Source organism: Alligator sinensis, unplaced genomic scaffold, assembly GCF_000455745.1.
Source record: "Alligator sinensis unplaced genomic scaffold, ASM45574v1 scaffold1046_1, whole genome shotgun sequence".
NCBI classification, from domain to species: Eukaryota; Metazoa; Chordata; order Crocodylia; family Alligatoridae; genus Alligator; species Alligator sinensis.
In genome coordinates this window covers 2,056,477-2,075,531 of record NW_005842174.1, presented here as the reverse complement: position 1 = coordinate 2,075,531, position 19,055 = coordinate 2,056,477, and the positions used below count along the sequence as shown (strand labels likewise).

The 19,055-nt window shown below is 45.6% G+C and overlaps 1 long non-coding RNA gene across 24 annotated transcripts in view; it reads right to left on the bottom strand.

Annotated features, from left to right (window-relative positions):
- LOC112550654 overlaps nt 1-19,055 on the bottom strand; it is a 97,952-nt gene that overhangs the window by 9,924 nt on the left and 68,973 nt on the right. For 15 of the 24 annotated variants that reach the window (XR_003094585.1, XR_003094584.1, XR_003094586.1 and 12 more), the window contains 4 exons: nt 14,524-15,114; nt 4,237-4,316; nt 2,820-3,319; nt 725-890 (listed from right to left, as the gene is read on the bottom strand). This is a non-coding gene — a long non-coding RNA (uncharacterized LOC112550654). The other 9 variants (XR_003094598.1, XR_003094591.1, XR_003094597.1 and 6 more) reach the window with 5 other exon arrangements.

Here is a 19,055-nt window from a genome sequence, read left to right as displayed (position 1 = left end):
TGCTGAAAACCCAAGCAACCTTTCCATGACCTGGACCTAAGTCTCAAAACAGCAAGACTGACACGGTGGAGAATCAGTTGAGCATCATGGGGCTTTGAAACCTCGCATGAGGCATTTGCACAGCTCCACTCATCCAGTACCAATTGCATGGCTGAGCTCCGTTTCAGTTTGTACTGCGGGAAACGAAGCACTAGAATTAGGGCTAACCAAACCATGCATGTGCTTCCTGGCTAGCAACTCAGAACAGTAGGTCGAGGCTGCATCTGGCCACAGGGATCTCAATTCATTACCTTCGTTGTGACTCAGAGCGTTCCCCACATATGATGCAAATGACCAGGGCGCTATAAACAGCGATGAGAACCGTTTTTAAAGCCATGTCATTGAGCTACGAGAGCGGAAGTTGATGATGAAAGGTATTAATAGCAGAAAAAAGTATTATTAATATCATGAAGGCTGATGAACTTTTTGATCAACAGAAGTTATCCATACGCTTGTGAAAAGGCAGGTGTGCACAGTCCAGATGTGAATGTCTGTGCTCACCCTGCATTCCTTTAAAAATCACATATATTTTCTGTGTGCAAGGGGAAAAAAGCGCTGCTGCACAGGTACAGCTCTGTGCTAGGTGTGGGGGGTCATAATGATGTACTCCGTGTTACACACATTGTTTCCCTGGTCTGAAGTTTAACCAAGTAGACCCAATAGGAAGATGAGAGCCACAGAATACCTGCATGATAGGGCTGGGATGAATGGAGCTCTGCGTTTCTCGGAGAAATGTGTGAATTGCCAGGTTTCAGCCAATCAGATCATCTTGGTTGCTTTTGTCAAAGCTCATCGTCACGGACTTGTAAGGAGTAAAGCGAGGTTTCATTATACTGGTTTCTCTGCTCCATCTAGCGGGAGAAAAAGGGAAGCGGATCCATGCCACAAAATCTTTAAGTTTCTGTGGCTTTTGAAAAGAAACATTCTCTTCACCTGCAACATATCACTGTCATTATTACATATTCCCTATAGCACAGTGTTTTTATTTTGTTGGGATTTGTATCCTGTCCCATCCAGACGGCTCGGAGTGGCTAGAGCGTAGAGCCGCAAGCATGTTCAGAAACCTCATCGTGCAAGGTGCTGGATGAACACATCCTAAGAGAGCTTATCCTGATGAATGTGCAATCAATGAAGGTGAAGAGTTTTCAGGAAAGTTTCAGTTATGGAGAAAGGTCTAAGTGCGGGGAAGAGAGGCTCAAAGCTGGTATCTCAAGGCGTGTTTCAGGCTACAGACTTTTTAGTAGTTTTCTTAGAAGAGACCGTGGATCTCTACCTCCCCTTCCCCGTATACAGACACTCTATTATGGGAATACCGTGTGAATGAGAGAGGTTTGCATACGTGTAGATATGTAAATCGGCACCGTGCCAGCACTTGCAACTCAAGGACATGCCGCGTCATTCCTGGAGACAGTAGCCAAGTGTCTGGTTGCTATACATGGCTTCTTGTGTACAGCTCGACACGTACAGGCTGGACCCCTGCCATTTTCTGTGCACAACTAGTGCTGGGCTACCCCCACTTTCTTGGCTCTGTTATGTACCTTAAAATAATCCACTGTAGCTAGCTGTGTAGAGAGGGTATATCACTGCCTTTTCTAGAGCTCCCCAGCAAAGGATAGAGAGGTGCAATTCAGGCTAAATGATCGATGGATACATCCCGTACTGCCTAAAGCTTGCCATTCGCATAGAGGCTTTCTATACTAAATGCCACCCTCACCCCCGCCGCCAGCCTTTATGTCCCATCCTAAGCAGAGCATATTACAATGACAAACCCTTGATCGGCTCAGTCACACGGGAGGCTAAGGCCAGTCATGAAAGCTGCGTGCCTAGGTAGCTACATACACCCCTTTTTTTCCTGGAAATGGCCTGAGTATGCGACTTCCTTGAAATAGTTTATCGACTCTGTGGTGGGTCATTACAAAGAATAGTCCTCACTCAGGAAACACACGATCAAAGGGGGGGATGTTGCTTTTTTTTTTTTTTTTTTTTTAAACTGATGCTGCCTTTTTACTTACTTGTACTCAACTCGTGAGCCAAGATCCTTTCCTGTGACCCCATCTCCGCTTCCCACCTGCCACACAGGGTATGAGCACCTGAATAATTTCGTGTGAGGTAAAGGGGCATGTGAACCTGCAGCCCATCAGAGCTGGAATACCAAATAGTCTCAGCAAGGTGTGGTCTTTGGGGGTCTGGGGTAAATGCAAACCTGGAAGAGTGCAAAGGCAGCTGGCAGGGCAATCCAGGGAAGGGGTGGCAATCAAGAACAATTACACGGGAGTCTAAAATCCATAATTAATTCTGGCACTGGAAATGGGCCCATGAATTGGTCCTATTCTCAGCGGTGGCTGATGACAGAACAAGGAGCAATGGGCTCAAGCTGCAGCAAGGGAAGTTGAGGTTAGGTATTAGGAAAAAAAACTTTCACCAGGAGGGTAGTAAAACACTGGAACAGATGACCCAGAGAGGTGGTGGAGTCTCTGTCCTTGGAGGTTTTTAAGACCTGCCTAGACAAAGCCTTGCCTGGGATGATGTAGTTGGGGCTGGTCCTGCTTGGAGCAGGGGGTTGGACTCAATGTGACCTCCTGAGGTCCCTTCCCACCCTCATTGCCTGTGAGTCTGTGAATCTAATCCGCCAAGCAAGACAGAAAATGCTTTTCCCATCCCGTGAAAATATTCCATGTTGGAAAAGTGTTCCCATTGAGCATCAAGTTAAACCCCAGAACCTTACAAAGGAAAAGCAAAGAAACCTCAGAAAGCAAAGAGCCCTCAAGGAAGGTACTCACCTGGGCTGTGGAAGATGATCTTCAAGCCCCTGCTCCATCTGCTGCAAACCAGAATAATCTGTCCATCTCTGCCCAGAAACTCCAGCCTCAGCCTGAGAAACCTACAGCCTGACCAGACACCACTGCAGAAAGAAGTTCCCATTTTGATGAACAGTTGTGTCTCCAGGCCAGCTTTACTTTCATCTCCTTTTCATTCGCTGCAGCTCAGAGTGGTTATCCGCAAAAGGAAGCACGCTTGCAGGAAGCATCCTGCCCAAGACCACAGCTGTAACGTCTGTGCTCTTTGCTACTGTCAATGCTAAAAGACACTGCTAGCGCACCATAAAATTGCAGAGTTCTTTGCCTGGAGAAAATGGCTCGCCATGCCTTGAAGCATTTGTAATCTAACGGCTTCACCTGAAGGACTCGAGCTGACACGAGTAATGTTTAGTCATGTAGGCTGTACCAGAGTGAGGAAGCTATGCTGTGGTGATGGGCCCTTTAGAAAGGGCTCAGGTCAGCTGGAGGAAAGAAATGCAAATGCAAGTCAGACCAGATAAAATAACTCTTACCAACCAGGCTTTTTGTCTTCTCAAGTGTTAAATCAGGAAAAATAAATGGTAAACATCTGTTGACTGCTGGAAGGAATAGTTTCATGCTGAATTGCTACTCAAGGCAAGTCAGCGAACAGGACATGAAGTTGTGAGCCAGGAGACCCCAACTTCTGATCATGAACCCATTCCTGATCGGCACGTGACTTTTAACAGCTCACCCTCTCTGTCCCTCAGTTTCCTCATCTATAAAGGGAAAGAAGATGCTTCCATTTTCTTAAAACTGCTTTGAGATCTGCAGTTGAGAAGTGCTAAAGTATTACCCCCGTCTTCAGTCCAGCACTTGCTCTGTTCTTGGCTCATCACTGAGCATTTTGTCATCATCTAAACCCTCTCAGTCCCTACTCCCACTATTGTGTAGTGTGGACATAACCGCACTGGCTCAAAGGTAAGCTAGCTTAGGTATGGGTAACCTTATAGGCATAGCAGAGGCTGAAAAACTCATGTGGGACGCTGGGTAAATACTCAACATGCCCTTAGGGATACATGTGCCAAGCAAGATTGCAAGGTCTTAGGAGCAGAGACTACCTCTGTTATGTATCTGTACAGCTCCTAGCACCATGGGGACCCCAGGGGATAATACAGTGCTGCTTGACACTACTACTAGCAGTTATCATTCGTTCTGTAGTTGGCCGCCGTGTTGAAGTTCAGCTCCCCTAGTCCACGAAAGCCCTTTCAATAGTCTGCTGGGCCAGAAGAGGGCACCCTTGACCACCGACGGACACATCCGTAACTAGAAAACGGGCATCGAGGGCGTCCAGAGGAAAGTCGTGCCTAGGAAGCACAAGATACATCACCTGCATCGACAAAAATATTATCCTACTTACGGCGTGAAAGAGCCAGCTGTCATGTTCGGCTTCGGTTTAAAAGATGCCACATGGAATCTGGGCCTCGCACAGCAAAAGCCCTGAAATAAAGACATCTTTCTTTCATAAAGAAAATGCCATTGACACTGATTAGCTTCTGCCTAGCCCGGAGCCATGAGGAAGTTCAGTAAAAGGATGTGATTTATTAGATGGTGTTGCAAAGAGAAGAGATAGTGTTTGAGACTAGCCTCCGGTAATTAATACATGGATTCTTCCAGTTGTGTGTTGTTCTCTCTTTCTTTTGCCTCCTAGCCTATGCCTGAGGAAGTTTCCTGGATGACAGGACATGAGACATACACCTTTCCATGCAAACAGGACAACTCAAGCGATTAATCAGATCTTTTCTTTTGCAGTGTTAACATAGGATGATCACACCTCCTCCCTGGGTCCCGCAGAGGGACGTTAAGGGACTTGTTCAAGGGCAGTAGAGGCAAGTTAAGGTAACAGCTTTATTACTGAGCCATCATTCCTCCCCAAATACCTACTGAAAATCTAGGCTTACAGACAATGCTACTGCTTTGATGTGTCTTTTGGGCTGGAAAGAAAAGGAGGCAAAGGTCTACTGCCTAGCAAAGGTACCGCCATGAGAATGGCAGCCTCCATTGCTAGAGTTTTAATCTATCCCATTGTCCTGCTGACTTAATCCTGTTGTGTAATGCTTGGATGGGAAGGGTCTGCTCACCTGTGATCACTGTGGGGATCTCAGCCCAAATCCACAAGTTTAGTAATAAGAAAGCACTTTGAACAGCATTGACCCAAGAGTCGCGCTGGTGTTCTGACTATGGTACTAAAGAGGTGATAAAGAGCTACTCGGTGGTCATTTGTCAGCTGCAGGGTCTGTTCGGTGATCTGGGGTCTCCAGTTCCTTTATTCTTCTTTGTTATTACAGGTTAATTTGAACAGCAAACAGCCCACCGCTGGAACAGTTTGAACCAGTGGGGTTGCTTTAATGGTCACCAATTCCAATTGGAAAACTTGGCGCTCATATTCTTTATAGGTCACCACGTGCTGCTATTTCATCTAGCCACAATTAGGAAGTGCCTCTAATCAACAGGGTGAAATCCAGCTCAGTGCATCTCACTCCTTTGCAGTAGTAAGACATGGATTTAAAGCATCGTGTCTGGAAACGCTCTGCTGCAGAACCACCCATGTCCACATCACTGTGCTCAGTTTAAAGCTTCGGAGTCACTGGATGCATTTAAACTGCAGTGGAAGGTGTGATTGCAGCACATGTAGCGTATCACAGACAAACTGAACTTAGCTCCTTCAAGGACCAAGACTAATGAAGCAATGAGGGCAGGAGGTTCAGGTGCCAAAGACATATGCAGGATGCCAGGGGGGTATGTGTAACCCATGCAGAAGTGTGTGCCTCATTGGTTTTAGTGCTGTTGCTATTGGAATTGGCTCAATTAAAGCTAATTTAAGGATGATTGCCATTATACCTCCTAACTGTGGTGTAAACACAAACCTGTCAATGCAAGCCCTCCCCTGCCCTGGAGAATGGCATGCTCAAAGCCCCCAGGTCAGTGTTGCTCTGAGAAAGCAGAGCTAGATGGGAGAAGGATTTCCATTGCACAGAGAATTTCAAAGTGATGAAGCTTGGCTGTGTTCAGGGTTGAAATGAAAGCCCGATATTTTGAAGTTTCCATGAAAGGGAGAGGTGGCTTTGGGGCCACCTGCCTAGCAGGCTGCAGTGGACCCTGGAAGCTCGGCCCTCCCTGCTTTGAGGCAGTCTCTCCCGAAAGTTTTTTTTCTCCAGGGATCCTACAAGCCCATTGTCCCACTAAGTCCCTGTGAAGCATGAGATGTAAAGTGTGCTAACCCTTTTTCCAGGACAATCATGACTTAATTGCCATTCATCCCAGGAACAGGTTATGCATGTAAAGGGAAGGTGCCACTCTTCTTTTGCACTGGGTTCGGACTCAGATCAATCAGAATCACCTCAAATGCAACATCTGTTTTTACCCTCGCAGGCCACCCAGAGCTGTAGGGCACCCTAAAGCAGTGAACAGATGACTCCATGAGATTGGCTGTAACGTGTCTGCAGAGCTAGGAAGCTCTTCAAGGCAGAAACTGTGTCCCTGCCTGTTTCTACAGAGCCCAGCACCATGGAGTCACAGTCTGGATGAGAGTCCCGAGTTCTACAAGAGTATGAATACGGGATGATTGGACTGAGCTGGACAGATGCCTTTCTGTGTGCATGGGCATACAAACAAGTCACTGTGAGGTTACTCTAGGATATGACTTCAGAGCACATCATTGACTTGCAAGGCAATGCAAGGTAGCTTAGCCTATGGGCAATGCAAACTCCACCATTAGCAAAGGGCAAGATTCACTGCACTTATCATGAGGTAAGAATGTCCATGCTGGAAATTATCACTGAATTACCCTAGAGTAAGTTCATTTCTTAGCTTTCCTTGCAGTAACTTACCCAAAGAGGTGGTGGAATCTCCATTTTTGGAGGTTTTTAAGACCCAGGTAGACAAAGCCTTGACTGGGATGATGTAGTTGGGTTTGGTCCTGCTTGGAGCAGAGGGTTGGACTAGATGTGACCTCCTGAGCTCCCTTCCAACCCTCGCTGTCTGTGATTTTATGATTCAAACTCATGTGTCGAGCCCAAGCCCAAAAACAGATGCATGGATGCCGCTGAAGTCCCTGAACTAAACTTAGCAGAAATTTGGCCCCTTCTGCAGGAAGACATATCGCACATGCTGTGGAGGTTAAATAGTTGCTGACGTGGGGGAATTCAACTGGTGCTATTCTTGGCACCGCTTACCTCTGTAATGGAGCGACGTGGCTTATCTATCAAACTGTCTTATCCCTGGGTCTATTATTAGCCCACCCATAAGTGTTGCAGGCTTTATTACAGTTAGATTATAAATGCTTCAGAGCAGGGCTCCTTGGCACCTTTGTGCGCTCGATGGCCAAGTGTATTTGAAACCCTTTCCTCCTAGTTCCAGGTAGAAGAAAAAGAAAATGTGACAAACTCAAGGCTTTAAGTCTTTAATGTAGACGAAAGTTTTGGGGGGCTTTTTTGTTACACTTTAAGAACATGCATTGCTTGTAGACAGTTTGAGGCTGAGACTAGCCAGGACACACAAAGATGCTCTTTGCTCTTACTGCTGCTGGATCTCTCAGCGAAGTTGCTTTGTCTACCTTTCAAAGGTGCCACACTGGCTGATTCTTGCTTTTTCGTGGTTTTATACTGCACTTTTAAGAGGCAAACCCTTGAATCAATAGGACACAGGTTCCAGATGGATGGAGTTAATCAGAAAATCTTACTACTCTTGGATTTCCTCACCAACTAACAACTTCAGTGCGTCTCCCAGGTAGGACTTCTTACTGGACAGGGCATCTGTTAGTGCCTGTCACTTCAGAGATGCAGTCAAAACCAAGTCAGGACTAAGACACAGTTCACCTTTAGCTGATACCTTTATGCACCTGTCCAGTGTGGAGGTGAGTATGGTAAGGCGGACAGTTTTGCTCCGTAAAACAAGTACATTGAGATGGACAGAATAAGCCCTGACAAACCACTTTGGGAGGGTATTAGAAGAGGGAATCCATCCTGATCGACTAGTTATACTTAGACAATAAAATCAGGGATTTTCTTGTCCCATTAGGTGTGTATGCAGTATCTAGCACAGTGAGGCCCCATACCCAAATCATGGCCTGCCATGGTCGATGCAGTACAGATAAGTCATCTCTCATATTTATCAAATTAAAACAAAATCCCTCAAAGACTTTCCATTTTTCTATCCATCCTCTGGCTCAATTCCTCGGCCAAATATGCTTCTTTCCCTTTATTTGGGATTTTCAGCTAGCCAGGAAACTGGTGAAGAAACCAAACAGACATCCATGACAAGGAAGACAGCAAGGGGACCTGATGAAATCCTGCTCCTCCACAGCACAAAGGGTCCTGTAATCAGTTATCCAAGACCAGCAATAATTCCTCCTGTCTAGGAGGCTGAGTAAATGAGCGGTTAGGCTGAAGACAAGGGACAATCAAAACCTTTGCTAGTCCCATTGCTTGCTACGGGTCAATGGATTTCTCCTCTGAAAAGATTTCTGTCTTCACTTGTCTTTGCTGTCAGACATTTATTTTCCCCTTCCCAATGTCAGCCCTGAAGTCTGGCTGGGTAGGATAGGCAGGTTGTACTGCAAGTGGCATTTGCTTGAGAGACTGATTATCAGCTTTCTGCTCCAGAGCTCATCCAGCAAGTCCCTGCCTTCCTTCTTCCCTGACCCTGAGCAGCTCTGAAGAGGATTAAAGTTTTCAGCTCTGGCCAGGCTCCAGTCTCTTCCAGATCTAAGCCATCAACATCCCATTCAGACGCACCATCTCCTCACGCCCACCCTTTGTCCTTGTATTGCGCTCTCATGTCCCTGCTTTCTCACGTCCCTGCTTTCCCTATCTTTTTTTTTTTTTTAATGCATTCATTCACCCTTTGCTCTCTCACCAGCATTGGTTTGAGTCATGTTTTCTAGCACTTGACAACTCTAATCCCTGCCTTCAGGAGTGGAAGAAGGACAGGGTGGCTGCCCTGGGAAGCTTGCACAGGGGGTCCAAGTATGGCAGCTGCTGCCAGAACCAGTCCAGCCTTTGCTCTGCACTGGGGCACAGACCCTGGCAGTGATGCCTCTGCTCCTTCAACCCAAGAGTAGCTCCTTTTTAAATACTACATCTTCCTCTTCAGTTCCAACCATCCAAGCTGATGCTATTCTCTCTCTCTTGCAGTGTTGCTAATTTCTCCATCCAAGTTTTTCCTTTCCACTCATTTTTCATAAGTACATCTCTACCTCAGATATCAACAAAGGCTCCTAAAAGTAAAAAAGAAAAAGTCTGTAGCTGCTTAAGGCAAGGCAGCCAGATGCAATTTGCCCAAATCACTCATATTTCTCCAAATTGCTATGGTTCCTCCAGTAACCTGAAAGGCCACAGCTTCAAACCGCACCATCCTGGGCACAGTGACTATGCTAGACCAGCAGCTAACATCTCTAATGGAAAACCCTCCCCTGCATATGCTTACAAATGAATTATAAATCAATTAAGTTTGCTGGACCAGAACCTCAGCTGCAGCTCCTTTAGCTTCAATGGAGGGAGGCCAGTTTACACTAGCCAAGGTACTGGCCTGGTTTTCAATTTTGATGGCAGGTGTAATGATGCTGATTGACTTGAATGGGTTGGCCTAAGGCAGTTAAAACACTCCAGAGAATCTGCTTAAACTTCCTAAGTCCCCGTGGAAGGGGGACACTCAGCCTAAAGAGAACAAGTCTAACGTATTTGTTAATGAACTGGAAACAGGTCTGGGCAGCAAAGCAGCAGATAAAAAGACCAGGTTAATAATAAGATGGTAAAATGTCTACAGTATGAATCACTGTGTTAAGTAGCTATATAGCATCAATGGTCAAAGCTGCTAACGTTGCACTGTGTAGCACAGTATGGGTCGAGTTATTAAACTGCCACTGGAGGCAGGGGCAGGATTTCCTAAAGGGAGGCGAGGGAGCAGCAACTCCCGCTGCAAAGGTAGCTGCACTCCTAGCTTTCTCTGTCACAAGTGCGGCCAGACTGCACTGCAGGAGCCTCTGGGGAGGTTTTAAAGTCCTCAAGCAGATGAAAATACCCTCTCTCTCCCTTCCCCTTCCTTCTGAGAGGCAGCCTCCTCCTCTTACCTTCCGGCACCCCACTCCCCTGCTGCATTCTTGATGGTTTTGGGGCAGGGAAGTTGCAGAGCCGGCTGGGCTTGACGGCAACGAGGTGACTGGAGAAGGAACAGTGCTAGGAAAGGGGAACCCCAGTCCAATCCATCCCTGCTGCCCTTGTCCCCATCCCCAGCTGAGCCCAGCCCCTGTGCAGCAGGCAGGGAGGGCTCTGGTGTTTCTCTACCCTGCGCTTCACACCAGCCAGCTGCGACTGCTGCATCCAGCATTTCATTGCTAATTCGAAGAGCAACCACTTGACGTGTTAGAACCTGGAAAGCAAACACTCCGAGAGCTTTGACTTTGATGACGGTTAAACACATTACATATATAAACAGGTTACACCTCCGCGATTTCCCAAATCAACTGCTATTTAGCAGCAGCATAAAGAGACAATGAATAATAAACAATCCATCTGCAGGAAATCAGAGGACACTTTTCAGGAGGCAAAAATCAGTGTTGCACAGTAATGTTTTCAAGCCAGGGAGCAGCTTCCGAGATGGATTCATCGAGCCTTTGCGCAGTCTCATTGACTTTACGATGACTTTGACTCCTTCCCTTGGGAGGTGCTGAAGTAGAGCGGGTACAGTCACCTGTGCAAGCAGGTTGCGTCTGGTGCAGAATCAAGGATGCCGAGACAAGAGCTAGTTCTCCGAGCAAAACGGAGAGCGGAGCTCCTTGCACACAAGGCAGAGGGAAACTGGATGCTGGGTTAGAAGATCCACTGATATGTGGATCCTCAGGTGTCTTCTGCCATGAAGGATGGTCAACAAGGCCATAGGGTTGGAGTATCCATAGGGTTGGAGTATGGTCAACAAGGCCATAGGGTTGGAGTATCCATAGGGTTGGAGTATGGTCAACAAGGCCATAGGGTTGGAGCATCTCTGTAGCTCAAGGAGAGGACCATAATGCTTCCTGAGCATCCCATGTTCCTTTGATGCTCGAACTGGGAACTCAATCCATGCAGGATTAAATAAATAAGCAACATTTTAATCAAACAGCCTCTTTAAAAGCTTCCTTCCAGCCCCTGGGATGGAGGAAAGAAGATAGAGCCTATACATCTGTACTTTGGTGGCAAGAACCAGGACCTAGGACTAGCCAGAAATTTCCCATCAAAATGGTTTTGATGGAAATTTAGGGTTTTGACAAAATGCCATTTTTTCCCCTACAAAAGTGTCTTTTCATAGAAAAAAAACCCTTATATTTTGATCAGTGGTTGGAGTCACAGATCATGGGAGACAGATCATAGTGCAGACAGACCACCCAATCCACAGAGGAGAATGGGAGCCTAAAAAGTTATGCAGGACTACACTTCCCTTGAAGCAACAATGCCATTTTGAATGGAGATTGTCCGTCGAGAATTTGGAGGAGAACAAACAAATAAACCCTTGCAGCTTTCTGGAAAGCAAGGAAACGCTGGCAGCTCTAGAAACAGAACACGCCACAGGTTTCATGAACTAAGTCCTTTATTTGTTTTAATGGGCTGAAAGAGGATTAAACATGCTTCCCCAGGATGGTATGAGAGTCCATTCATGGTTTGCTAAGTAGCTGGAGCTCTTCATGTGACAGATCATAGGGAAGGACAGGCAAAACTGATACTGTTTTCTCAGAGAATGAATCAACCTCAGTAAGATAAAAGTAGTGTCCCTAGCTGTTCCCCAGAGTACAGTCCAGCTCAATGGGCACTGGTAGTAGAGTCACTCCTTCCAGCAGTGGTGAGAGCAGAGCTGGGTCCTCCATCTCCTTTCTCTTTCTCCTGTTAGTCCCAGCAGGGACTGGTTAGCACACTTCGATCAGGGGGCCTGTTTTGCTATAATGGTGGGTGTTGAACCAGGCAGAATCCAGCCTAATTATAGCGACGGTTGCTCTTCTCTTGGGCTGCCTATAAGTTCATCATGGGGGCACAGAAGGGAATTGGTGAGGTTTTATTCACCAAGGCACCCCCGGGGGTTACAAGAAAAATGGCCACAAGCTAGCAGAGAGCAGATTTAGACTGGACATTAGGAAGAACTTCTTCACAGTTCGAGTGGCCAGGGGCTGGAACGGGCTCCCAAGGGAGGAGGTGCTCTCCCCTACCCTGGGGGTCTTCAAGAGGAGGGTGGATATGCATCTAGCTGGGTTCTCCTAGACCCAGCTCTCTTTCCTGCTTATGCAGGGGGTCGGACTCGATGATCTATTGAGGTCCCTTCCGACCCTAACATCTATGAATCTATGAGACTGTCTGCAGACTCAGGCAGATGTCGCATCTGATGCACCTGAGATCTCATGCAAGCTCTTCTTCCCAACCACAAAGGCTCTGAGCCTTTTCCATACGATACAATCTATAATACGACTGCTCAAGTCAAATGGGAGCAGGATAAGAGCTAAGGTTTGGTTATGGCTATGTGGGCCCATTCACTAAGAGCTGGGAAGATTTCTGAGGTGTAGACACTTTCAAGAAAGCAACTTCTGATATTAATAATGCAATTATTAGTATATGTGTACATCCACACACACACACGTGTGTACCCATACATATATTTGTTTGTGTATGTGTGTGTACACACATCTACATACACACATTATGTGTGTGTGTGTGTGTGCGCGCGCGCGTGTGCGTGTGGTTATTAGTTAATAATAGTTAAGGTAAGAGATAATTCTGATTTCATACAGTCATAATCCATGGTACTGGTGTTACTGTGATCTCCTACTTTAGGACTTAGTTGATTCTAACAATTTTATTTTATTTTTAAATAAAATAAGTAAATTAAGGACTAAAATCTGCCAGTTTTACTAGGACACCAGTGAGGAGGTGCCTCAGTTTCCCTGTCTGTACATGGAAATAAGTATGGTTCCCACAAAGCTTCTTTGACATTTTCGAGGACAGTGTACTTCTCCAGTGGAAGGGAAGTGTTTTCTCTACACACACACACACACAGTTATACATGAACAGAAGTCCTTGATGCAATCTGAATCTCTATTCAGATCTGTTTATACCTCTCTGATCTAATCTAAAAACCATTATTTATTTGTTGTAGCCACTCAAAAATCCTGTGCTAGGTTTCATTTTCTCTTGTCCCTCTCAGACAGTTATAGTAATCTACTATTTTCTCACTAGTTTTAAGCTGCCAAGGAAAGCATTGCTACCTGTATTTTATATTCTTTTAATTATTTCCACCTCTGTGATTACGCTAATTAGCTAACTGGCTTCTGATGGCTGTACAGTAGGTTGGGTTACATTTTCATTAATCACAGTGTTAGCCTGTCTCGTTAGAGTCTGTGATTTTTTGCATTATGATTTGAAATAATTCAATACAAAAGTAATCTGGAAGGGGAAAAAAAAAATCAATAAGAATAGACATTGTATTAGTCAGCAGGTTGGCTGAGTGACTCTCTAATATATTTAGAAATGTTATGATGTACGAGAGCAAGCCACCTTTATTAGAGAAGCTAAATAAATGGGTAAGTCTGACGTCTCCAATCACAACTATTTAAGGTGCCTCCTTTGATCCAAGACAGGTGATTGACACATTAAAGTGGGATCAGAAAATAAAAGCATCTGACAACATGTTTCCTTTATTCCAATGAAGGCAACCGAGATCTGTACCTCATATGTCGTATCTTGCTCATATGAGAAATACAGGACACTCCTGCACTGGAGTCCTAAGCGGTGCATTTTTCAGCAGAGGGAGAATACTGTTCCTTAGAAGCCCACAGGGTTTCTGCTAAAAGACACAGTAAATTAATTTCTCATGAAATAATCCAAACTAAAATCAAGGAGTCGTTTGGCCTTGACTGTTGAACCAGAGACACTGGAGACTGCTCACCCCTATTATGACAGAGACGTTATCATAATGAGAGTCAGCATCTACATAGCACTTTGTAAGTTCAAAATCCAGTATGAGCATTGACTAATTAATCCTTACAATGCCCCAGGGAATGAGCAGATAAGTAGTATTAAATAGGAAAACAGAGGCAGAGAGATAGGGTCATTTGCCCTGCAAACCACAGAGATGGAGGCAAGGGCAGCACTCGAACTCATAGCCCTAGACTGAGCTACCTCTTGCCGTCTGCACTTTGAAGCCAATACCAATGCTTTAACTTCACACCTACGTGTGGTGGGTGGGAATCCTGGGCTCCATGGAAAACAAGGGGAGCAAAAGTCCACCTCTTCTCTTTGCCACGGGCTCAACCTGTAACCTTTTCCAAGTCGCTTGCCCTCCCTGCAGCTGTTTCCAAGGGCCACCTTCATTGAAATCCTCGGAGCAAAGATGCTAGAAAAGGGCACGGCCCGGACGGCGTGAAACCGGACGCAGGGAGAGCGAAGTGCACACACTTAGGCACCAAGTAGGGAAGAAACAGAACTGTGGATTTGTATAAATCAGGCCTATTTTAGTTTCCAAAGGCTGAAAATTGATTAAGTGCTGTACCGAAGAGATACTATAGATCTGTTAGACTTCAGATTCTCCCTCCCCACCCTCCCGAGGCCAGTCCTGCAAGTCAGCAGTTTCACTGAAAAGCAATCTTCTTACGTTTAGCATCATTGCAGCCTATTAAAATAATGATACTCACTGTGGCAAGCGTCTGTTGTAGCTGCGCGGCCACTGCTGGGCAGCGTAGTGGCTCAGGCACAAGCCTCTGGGGCCGGTTTCATGTCACACGAGTGACATGGAAAAGGATCATGTAACCTCCAGTGTTTATGCACCTGCGTGCATTAAGACACAGGTGGGGCAGACTCTCCGAGTCCCAATTGCCCTGAACTTCAGGCAAATCTGGACCAGGATCCAACCTGGAAAACTGGATCCAGAAAGAGAGAAAAATCAGTGACTCGGCACATGTTTCAAATACAGGGACAGCGCAGGGAAAAAAATGCACATTTCTGAATCCCTGGCAAATGCTAAAGCTGTGTTAGCCTTTGTCAACCACGCGGAGTTCAGGAGAGCTGGCTGCTGATTTTCATATCTAGCGCAGTGCATTTTCCCGACAGGATCCACAGCGAGCAAGTCTAGCTTTGACTGACTGCTCCAAACAGTTTTTTCCCTTGACGGGATGGCAACTGTATTCTCCTGCTCCAATAAAGGCTGACTGATTTTCACTCAAAAGGGAGCATATTGTTCTCTACATGTCACTCTGTGATCTTTCTGGGATTTCTTTGTGGTTGTTCTACAAAAAAAGAAAGAAAGAAAGAAAGAAGTCACATTGGACCTTTTCATGGTGGAACATGGACAAAGAATTGCATGCATCTTGAGAAAGGGGGATAGAGTGGAGAGACTGGAAAAAGTGACTAACCTTTTATAAGCAACATGCATAAGACAGGTCTTTCCTTTTCTCTTAGCAGGTTGCATTTCTTTATGCCACTCGTTACCTGAATTATACTTCTTTGTTATCTGACTTGATGGTGATTAGCATACCCTAGAGGAAATATATCTTTCCACTTAGTCGGTGGGTAAGATGAAGATTTGTCATCAAGAAGAACTGATGCTATCAGGGGGGGAAAATGCGTCCACCCACACATTATATAGTGATATATCTATCTATATAAACGATATAAGGTGACTCTGTATAGAACTTTAGGTGGGAACCTCAGCTCGTATAAATCAGAATAACCCCAGTGATGCAAATTCAATGCAACTCTTATGGATTTGCACCAGCTGAGAACCTCTCTTTACTATTTTAAATCAGAACATTTTAAAACCTACAAAAAAAAAAAAGAGTGGGGGTTTTTTTGGTTAGGGAAATTACAGAGCCTTCAGTCTCATCTCCTTGCCTGAGCTGCATCCCCAACCAGGTTAGTCTACCAGAACCAAGAACACCCACAAGGCATAATGCTTCAGGTAGAGGTAAAACCATCATCATCATCATCATCATCATCATGATAGGACTTCCTAATCAGAGACTTGGGCCCACAGATGACAAGGGGGCTTGAGACATTCAAATGACAGCCACCACATTTCTTAGTTTCTTCTGTTTTCAGTTTATATTTTTTACCTAATTCTTTGGCTTATGCAACATGGCCTTGCTTTGAGTTTGTCTGCTTGGAGACACCGAGCTGGACTTTGGGAGAGCCTAGGACAGGGACACCCCTTAAGGAATTAACCAATTTGATGCAAAACTTTAGTAAAAGTACAATTTAGTGGACCAAGTAACATTCACAGCTTTTCACTGTAAGGGACAGAGACTAATGTTGCATTTAGTTTTTGGCCTAGATGGTGCAAAGGCATTTTCAAGACCCGCTACAGCCAGCATGGAAAGATCGTTCTGATAGTCGAAGCCACATGCCTGTCACAGCTGGCCCAGACCTGTCAAAGGGTAAAATCCATGCTTTTAATTTGCCCAAGTCGGTGATCTTTGAACGACTTCCTTAGCACGGCAGGGTTTAGCTTTGCAAGAGGAAGGAGTGGGAAGTCATTTCCTGAGACAGACTAAGGGGTGGAGCAAACCAACATGAGACAAAAATCACTGAAAGAAAAACCATACGCAGAATGATGCCGGTGTTTGGGGGAAACTTCGGTGTGTTTTAGATATTGTACACCCAAAACGACTGCACAACAAGGCATGTTGCAGTGTGCTTTCAGAAGACACCTACATAAAATCCATTGTGCCAGCAAGGAAAGTGTGAGAGGAGACACCTGCGTGCCTCAAGACGTTGTGAAGTGGAGTGAATTTGAGCCTCGCAAACTAATCACAGCTACGTGCGGCTATGCCATCAAATGCAAAGGTAGACATGAAACCGTTCGAAAACACGGCCCTTTGCATTTGCACAGCTGGCTGCGCAGGCAGCAAGAGGAAACCCTTTCACCAGGCGGTCGAATGGGATCGTTTAAAATTTGTGAGGAGAGAATCGTGACAGCTGGGATTTGAGAGGTTTACGGGTTGCGGCTAAGCCGAACATTGCTGGGGAGCTTGTACGCTGAGCAGCACCGCACAGCAAATATTGTAGTACAGCACAGATGTGATTGTACTGCACTTTGCATATTCCCTCTGTGCACTGGGCTGGGATTTTTCATTTCATACATAATTCATAGCTTGCTGCAGTGATTCCAGAGTCAATACAGAACCTTAACACCAAAAAAAAGAAAGAAAGTAAAAACATATAAAGACAGATATACTCCTGTTGCCCAATACCCTGAGCATGGGATCGACATCCTGAAGCCTCCAACATTTCACCGATTCCAGTAATAGCAAAGATGCAAATACGTAAAGGAAAAGATGGGGGTGGGGAAGAGGCAAATTTGTGTTTGGGGACGTTTTATGCATGAGAAGGGGGTGCGAATAGAAGATTCAGAAAGGATGCTACAGCATTTCTAATCAAAGGCACTGCCAGCATCATTTCGAATATGAGTTATAGACCTAATCGTGCCCCCTGTGATCAGCAGGATCAGTAGGATCCCAGGACTGAGCCCTGCATAAATAAAGTAGGCACGGATTTAATTATTGCATTGCCGTTCCAACACAACCTGCATCCGACCCAAACTTGTGCGTCTTTTCCAGACGTGAAAAAGTAGCATGTCGTCACTGATGTGTACTTTTATAAATGGATGGGACCAGGAGGAATACTGGGGACTGGCTTATTCCGATTTGTTACGTGCAGAAGCAAACAGAGGTTTTAAAATGCACATCCATGTCTCATTCATATATTCCACTGAAATTCAATTGATGTTGGCTTTAAGCGGGTCCCCTGCAATAAGAAGCCAATCATCCCAGTGACAGCAAATAAAATTTGGGAACTAGATCTGTACACAGAGTCCTAGATGCTTGCTCTCTAAACCGAGGTGAGATGTGGAGCCTCAAGAGCAAGATCCCCGCTACCGTAGCACCTAGTGTTCTGCCTCGCTGCTCTCATTCCCCCTCTCATTATGTGGTGCATTGCTTTGCCTGGCGCAGAAAAGCCAGGGCTCATGAAGCAATACCTCATCCAACTCCCATTACTCACTTTCATCTAATTCTTGCAGGTGCTAAAATAAAGCTGTAATTAATTCCAGTGCAAGACAGGTTCGATGCTGCAGGTTTCCCACAATTTTTTGGTGCAGACTTCAATTCATCTTTGACTTTATCTTCTTTTTCTGCAGCACTTCACTTAACAAGGTCGCTTTTTGCTATCACCCCCTGTCACAAACCACCAAGACTCACACACGCGGGACCCAGCTCTAATAAGAGGATGCCAGTGTAAAGCAGCAGGTACAGCAGCTGTTTGCTGAGACATGGGGCCGTAGATCAGACTCAGGCTATTCAATCACTAATCAGTCAGTCACTGATGATGACCCACTAATGATGGTGGGTTTAAGGAAAATGGGCAACGTCCACTATGAGCAGCACCTAGTCCTGGGATGGTTGTTTAGCCCTCTGCTTCCTGAGCTAAAGGGCTCTGCTAGCTGGGGCTGTACAAAGCAGGCTCAGCATCCTCTATCCACGGTTCAGTCACTGTACAGGGGGACAGAGAGCTGCATGTGCAGCATGACCTGCAAGTATCTAAAGCTGGGCATTACTTTAAAAACCAGGTAACAACCCACATGTGGCTTATTTAGGAAAATGATGGCATGTTGTAGACGTACAATTACGGTAATTAAACAAGCTCCCTTACGCAAGCATTTGCACGCAATAGGGCCCTCTCCCCCCAGTTTGTCCGTGGAGTTCACAGTGCTCCACTTGCCGTGCTCCTCTCCTGAAACAACCTGAAGCGTGATCCATTACCATACAGATTTCTCTCACTCAATTCTGCCTGCCCCTCCCAACGCACACGAGCCTAGGAAAACCCAGCGTGTCAGAAACTAAGGAGTTTTGTGAGATTAAAATGTAAATGTCATATTCCACTTTTCAAGATGTGTTTGAGACTTTACTTTTGATGGTGGGAGGAAATAGAATTTTTATAACCCTGAGAAGCTGCCGCCACCCAGGCACTTCCGCAAATCGCTAAAACCCTAATAAATAAATCCTCTGTCAGCTAGGGCTGCAAACCAACTCGTTCTTGGTTCTCAAGAATATTGTGAATCTCAAAGCAGCCTGGTGCAAAGGGACTTCTATAATTGCAGATGCATCTGCCGTTCTCGCTTAGTTTCCTGGGCTTTGAAAGGGAAGGAGAGAACTTACAATGTCGTGTTCAGCAG